Below are 7786 nucleotides of genomic sequence, written 5' to 3' on the forward strand. Positions count from 1 at the left end.
TAAGGCTTCAAATACATGGTTTCCAACACTGATTCAGCAAAAAGATTATTTTCTATTCCATTTGGAAAGAAGTTTCAGAAACAGTTAACATTTATGTGGGACAAAGATATTCATGGACTTTTTTTTAATTGTGGTAAATTTATATATATATATATATATAAAACAAAACATTTTCCATTTCAACATTTTACGTGTACAGTTCAATAACATTAATTGCATTCATTATATTCACTATGTTGCTCAATCATCATCACTAGTTCCAAATTTTCCCATCATCCGTAGCAGAAGTGCAGTGTTCCTTATGCAAAGAATCTCTCTTTCCCACTTTCTCCTGTCCATGCCTGGTAACCACTACTGAACTTTGGTCTCTATATACTGGGCTACTCTAGATATTTCATGTAAGTGGGATCTTAAAAATATGGAATACTTCATGCATTTGCATGTCAACCTTGTGCAGTGGATGCTGATCTTCTCCTTTTAGTATAAGTGCTGTCAAAGTGAGAACTCACATATATATTTGATATGGCTCTATGTTAACACTCCCACCCTCAGTTATAATGTAATTGGAGGAGAGCTGGATGACCTGAACATGTCAAAGAACATCACACAGTTCCATTAGGTTAATGACATCATGTTCATCAACAGAGCAAAAAAGATATGACTATTAAACTGTAGGCCTCAGTGAGACACATGTAGACTACATAAGAGATAAACCCTCACAAGATTCAAGTACTTCTCACTTAATTGAAGTGTTATCCACTGAAGGAATTGGCAAAGAACAAGTCTCCAGGAATTGATGGAATACTCATTGAGATGTTTCAGCAAATGGATGCGGCGCTGGAGGCACTCACTTGTCTATACCAAGAGATTTGGAAGACAGCTACCTGAACAATTGACAGGAAAAGATCCATATTTGTACCCATTCCAAAGAAAGGTGATCCCACAGAATGTGGATATTGTCGAACAATATCATTAATATCACATGCAAGTAAAATCTTACTGAAGATAACTTAAAAATGGTTGCATGAAATGAAGGTCTCAAAAGCTTTATTTCATCTACACCATTAAGGCCAATCTACATTGAGGAGACAGCTCTTCCCCAGACATATTTCAGTTGCCTTTCAGCTGGAGGGGCTTATCTTCAGACAATGTTTCATGGCTATTCATAGTTTTCCAGTAATATATCAGACAGCATTTCACTGATATTCATAAGGTTTTCGATGGCCAGTTTTTTCAGAAGTGCATGGCCCTGTCTTTCTTACCAGTCTGTCTTAGTCTAGAAGTTCCACTGAAACTTGTCCACTATGGGGGACCCTGTTGGAATGTGAAATACCAGTGGCATAGCTTCCAGCCTCACAGCAACATGCAAGCCATCACAGTACAACAAACTGGCAGACGAATGGTTGTTTACAATTAAATAAGAAACATTAAAGTGGCTCTCAGTATTTTTATTAATTTTCAGTTAAATTTTGTAAAATATTTGATTGAGTATGCCAACAAGCATTGCTGAAACAGTCTTGGAGGCTGTCTTTATGTCTGGATACTTACTTTTAAAATACCATGCTAATCACAAGGCATCATACTTTCATTAGCCAATATCTCAAGGGATAACACATCTGCTTCCATAAAGATTTACAGCCTTGAAAACCCCATGAGTTCTATTCTGTTCTATAAGGTCACTAAGAGTCTGAATCAATTTAATGGCAATGGGTTATATACATTGTTACTGTTATCTGATGAAGCATTGTTAGTATTTGTTCTGTTAACATTTTCTTTACAGGAACCTCTGTATGTTATTTGTATATTTTGTGAGGATTAGTTTACTTTAAAATAGAACACATAATCTATAAATCATGTCAACTGGGCACATGTAAAGTCTCTATGATGCAGCACATTGAAAGTGAGCAAACAAGGAAGGGTGCCTCTGTGAAGTCTTGTGCACTGTGTCTTGTGTACTATGTCCATCCATAACATCGAGGGCCTTCCCTTTCTTTGTTGACCCTCCACTTTACCAAGCATGATATCCTTCTCCAGGGAATAGTTCCTCTGACAACATGACCAAAATAGGTGAGATGAAGTCTGGCCATTTTCGTTTCCAAAAATCATTCTGGCTGAACATTTTCCAGAACAGATTTTTTAGTTAGTTCTTATAGCAGTCAAAAGAATCAACTCTTTTTTGCTCTTCCTTATTTATTGTCCAGCCCTCACATGCATAAGAGGCAACTGAAAATACCATAGCATGGGTTAGGCACACCTTAGTCTTCAAGGAAACATCTTTAGTCTTCATAACTTGAAGGAGGTCTTTTGCAACAAATTTGCCCAATGCAATACATCACCTGATGTCTTGATTGTTGCTTCCATTGGTGTTGATTGTAGAGCCAAGTAATATGAAGTCCTTGACAAGTTCAATTTTTTCTCCATCCATCGTGAAGCTGGTTATTGGACCAGTTGTGAAGATTTTTGTTTTCTTTACATTGAGGTGTAATCCATACTGCAGACTGTATTCTTCAATCTTCATCAGTAAGTGCTTCAAGTCATTCTCACTTTCAGCAAGCAAAGTTGTGTCATCTGTGTATCACAGGTTATTAGTAAGTCTTCCAATTCTGATGTCACATTCTTATTCATATAATCCAACTTCTTGGATTATTTGCTCAACATACAAATTGTGCAAGGACAGTGAAAGGATACAACCCTGACATACAGCCTTCCAGATTTAAAACCATGAAGTATCCCCTTGTTCTATTCAAATGACAACCTCCTGGTCTATGTACAGGTTCCTCATGAGTACCATTAAGTGTTCTGGAATCATCATTCTTCTCAATGTTACCTATATTTTGTTACGATCCACACAATCAAATGCTTTTGCATAATCAATAAAACACAAGTAAACATATTTCTGGTATTCTTTCCTTTGAACCAAGATCCATTTGACATCAGCAATGATAGCCTTCATTCCACATCCTCTTCTGAATTCAGCTTCCATTTCTAGAAGTTCTCTGTCAATATTCTGCTGCAACCCTTTTTGAATTATCTTAAGTAGAGTTTTACTTACATGTGATATTAATGATATTGTTCCATAATTTCCACATCTGTGGCATCACCCTTCTTTGGAATGGATACAAATATGGATTTCTTCCAGTCAGTTGGCCAAGCAGCTGTCTTCCAAATCTCTTGGAATAACTGAGTGAGTGCCTCCAGCATGGCATCTGTTTGTTAAAACATCTCAATGAGTATTCCGTCAATTCCTGGAGCCTTGTTCTTTGCCACTTCCTTCAGTGCAGCTTCCACTTCTTGCTTCAATACTATTGGTTCTTGATCATATGCCACCTCTTGAAATGGATGAACATCGACCAGTTCTTTTTGGTACAGTAACTCCGTGTACTCCTTCCATCTTCTTTTAATGTTTCCTACATCATTCATTATTTTCCCATAGAATCTTTCAATATTGCAACTCGAGGCTTAAATTTTTTCCTCAGTTCTTCCAGCTTGAGAAATGCCAAGTGTGTTCTTCCCTGTAGTTTTTCTAACTGTTAGTTAATAATGATAAACATTTCAGTAAATGCTATAAGCCTGCAGGTATCCAGATGTAAAAACTAAAGGAAACCAAACTCAGTGCCATGGAGTCTGTTCTGACTCATACCAACCCCTCCTTGGATCTCCAACGCAGTATCTCTACAGAACTACATTCTCCATTCTTCCTTCTGAGGAGTGGCTGGTGGATTTGAGCTGCCAGCCTTCTGGTTAGCTCAATGTAATGTAAATGTCTTAGGCACTACACCACCAGAACTTCCTCCAAATGTAATATGAGTAAAATAATTATATGACATTATCTGTACAATGAATTTTTATAAAAGTTACTATTATAAAAAAAGTTCTAAGGGAGAGAGCAGCGAGGGATCACAGGAGCAGTAGGATCCAGGTAAGGAGCAGGAGGCAGGCAAGGCCCCAGCCCCCTAGAGCCAGGAAAGAGAGGGAGTGACTGGGGACCACAAAGTGGCAGGATCCAGGTAGGAATTAGATAAGGGGAGGGCTCAACAGCTAAGAGAGACAAACTTGTCTGTCAGTTTGTCATCCTGTGGGGCTTGCAACTTGCTTGAGGCTTGAGGCTGTGCCACCGGTGTTTCAAATGCCAGCAGCCTTGTACATGGTGCACAGGTTTCAGTGCAACTTACGGACTGAGACAGACTAGGAAAAAGGAAAAGGTCATCTACTTCTCAAAAATTGACCAGGGAAAACCTTAAGAATAGCAGAGAAACACTGTCTGATACATTACTGGGAAACTTTATGAATAGCTTGGAAACATTGTCCAACACACTGCAGGAAGTTGAGCCCTTTGGGTCAGAAGGCACTCAAAATAGGGCTGAGAAAGAGCTGCCTCATCAGAGTAAAGCCAACCTTAATGATATGGATAAACTAAGTCTTTCAGAACCTCCATGTGCTGATGTGGCAGGACTCAAATTGAGGACAAACAGCTGCAAACATCCATTAATAATAGGAATATGGAAAGTACAAAGTATAGGAAAATTGGAAGTTGTCAAAAATTATATGGTACACATAAAGATTGATATCCTAGGCATTAGTGAGAAGAAATGGACCGGTTTGGGCCATTTTGAATCAGACAACCATATGATCTACCATGCCAGGAATGACAATTTGAAGAGGAGTGGTGTGGCATTCATCATCACAAAGGATGTTTCAAGATCTGTCCTGAAGTACAATGCAGTCAGTGATAGGATAATATCCATATACCTACAAGGAAGTTAATACTACTATTATTCAAAATTACACACTAACAACCAAAGCCAAATATGAGGAAATTAAAGATTTTTATCAACTTCTGCAGTAGGAAATTGACCAATCATGCAATCAAGATGTGTTAATTATTATTGGTGACTGGAATGCAAATGTTGGAAACAGAGAATTACCAGTAGTTGAAAAATTTGGCCTTGGTGACAGAAATAACACTGGAGAACACATGATAGAATTTGTTAGACCAACTTATTCATTGCAAATACCTTTTTCCAACAACAGAAGTAATGACTATACACATGGACTTCACCAGATGGAATACACAGGAATCAGATAGACTACATATGTGGCAAGAGGTGGTGGAAAAGCTCAATATCTTCAGCCAAAATAAGGCCAGGAGATGATTGTGGAACAGACCATCAACTGCTCATATGCAAGTTCAACTTGAAGTTGAAGACAATTAAAACAAGTCCATGAAAGCAAAAATATGATCTTGAATATATGCCTCCTGAATTTAGAGATCATCTAAAGAATAGATTTGATGCATTGAACACCAATGACCAAAAACCAGAAGAATTGTGGGATGACATCAAGAGCATCATCCATGAAGAAAGCAAGAGGTTATTAAAAATATGAGAAAGAAATAAAAGACCAAAATGGATGTCAGAACAGACTCTGAAATTTGCCCTTGAGTGCAGAGTAGCTAAAGCAAATGGAAGAAATGACAAGATAAAAGAGCTGAACAGAAGATTTCAAAGAGCAGCTCAAGCAGACAAAGACAAGTACTATATTGAAATGTGCAAAGACCCAGAGTTAGAAAACCAAAAGAGAAGAACACACTCAGCATTTCTCAAGCTGAAAGAATAGAGGAAAAAATTTAAGCCTTGAGTAGCAATATTGAAAGATTCTATGGGCAAAATAGTGGATGATTCAGGAAGCATCAATAGAAGATGGAAGGAATACACAGAGTCACTGCACCAAAAAGAACTGGTTGATCTTCATCCATTTCAGGAGGTGGCATATGATCAAGAACCAATTGTATTAAAGGAAGAAGTTGAAGTTGCACTGAAGGAACTGGCAAAGAACAAGGCAACCAGAATTGACAGAATACACATTGAGATGTTTCAACAAATGGATGCCCCGCTGGAGGCACTCACTAGGTTATGCCAAGAGATTTGGAAGACTATCTGGCCAACTGACTGGAAGAGATACATATTTTACCCATTCCAAAGAAAGGTGATCCCACAGAATGTGGAAATTATTGAATAATATCATTAATATCACATATAAGTAATATCTTACTGAAGAAAATTCAAAAACGGTTGCAACAATATATTGACAGAGAACTTCCAGAAATGCAAGCTGAATTCAGAAGAGAATGTGGAATGAGGGCTATCATTGCTGGTGTCAGATGGATCTTGGCTCAGAGCAAAGAATACCAGAATGATGTTTACTTGTGTTTTATTGACCATGCAAGGGCATTTGATTGTGTGGATCATAACAAATTATGGATAATATTGAGAGGTTTGGGAATTCTGGAACACTTACTTGTACTCATGAGGAACCTGTATATAGACTAAGAGGCTGTCATTCAAACAGAACAAAGGGACACTGCATGGTTTAAAATCAAGAAAGGAGTGCATCAGCATTGTATCCTTTCACCATACATATTCAATCTATATGCTGAGCAAATAATCCAAGAAGCTGGACTATATGAAGAAGAACATGGCATCAGGATTGGATGAATAATCATTAACAACCTGCGATAAATTGATGACACAACTTTGCTTGCGAAAGCGAGGATGACTTAAAGCACATACTGATGAATATAAAAAATACAGTCCGCAGTATGGATTACATCTCAATATAAAGAAAACAAAAATCCTCGCAACTGGACCAATTAGCAGCATCACAATAAATGGAGAAAAGATTGAAGTTGTCAAAGACATCACATTGCTTGGTTTTACACTCAACATCAGTGGAAGCAGCAATCAGGACATCAGATGATGTATAGCACTGGGCAAATCAGCTTCAAAGGACCTCTTTCAAATGCTGAAGAGCAAAGATGTCTCCTTGAAGACTAGGGTGCGCATGACACAGCCATGATATTTTCAATCGTCTACTATGCATGTGAGAACTGGACAATGAATAAAGAAGATTGAAGAAAAGTTAATGCTTTTGAGTTGTGGTGCTGGTGAAGAATGCTGAGAATACCATGGACTGCTAAAATATCTAACTAATCTGTCCTGGAGGAAGTGCAGCCAGAAAAGTCCTTGGAGGCAAGAATGGCCAGACTTCATCTCAACTGCTTTGAGCATGTTGTCAGAAGGGACCATTCCCTAGAGAAGGATGTCATGCTTGGTAAGGTGGATGACCGACGAAGGAGGGGAAGACCCTCAAAGAGATGGATTGACACAGTGGTGCAGCAATGGGCTCAAGTATAGCAAGGATCATGGAGCTGGCATGGGACTGCACAGTGTTTCATTTTGCTGTGCATAGGGTTACTATGAGTCGGAAATGACTCAATGGCACCTAACAACAACAACAACAAGAAAAGTTAATTGCTCTAGGAAATCAAGCATAATAAAGGGCATACAGGATCCATATTTGTACTTACCGATCTGGATCAAGCATCTGATTGTTTCAAACATTTATTAAAGCCAATCTCCTCTCTGTTAATGGAACTGTAAGAGGGCTACACAGTAGGGCAGCTATACTATGACAGTTGCTGTTCATGATAACACTGACCCCTTATGCCCTGATGGAGCCCTATATTAGACCATTTTTTTGCAGTCACTGTTTGGAGTTGGGATCAGGTTAAAACAACAGGTTATTGATCTAAAGTTCATTTTTCATGCTCTTTTGACCAAGATAGTAATTCAAAAAACAACAAATGGAGAAGATAATCCTGGACCCCTGAGCCTTGAAGGGAAGGATACAGAAGTGGACTAAACCCCAACTAGCAGAAGAATTTGCGTGAAAATACCAAAAAAGGAGATACACAGAGCTGCGGTCTGGCAGTGACCTGAGTGACCCT

At 38.4% G+C, this 7786-nt stretch overlaps 1 pseudogene; it reads right to left on the reverse strand.

Moving 5' to 3' along the window:
- Nucleotides 1–412: 412 nt before the first annotated feature.
- On the reverse strand, nt 413–509 carry LOC122150767 (annotated as a pseudogene).
- Between the last annotated feature and the right edge of the window lie 7277 nt (nt 510–7786).

Source organism: Orycteropus afer, unplaced genomic scaffold (assembly GCF_000298275.1).
Source record: "Orycteropus afer afer isolate SDZICR_OR568_19922 unplaced genomic scaffold, OryAfe1.0 scaffold00227, whole genome shotgun sequence".
Taxonomy (NCBI): domain Eukaryota; kingdom Metazoa; phylum Chordata; class Mammalia; order Tubulidentata; family Orycteropodidae; genus Orycteropus; species Orycteropus afer.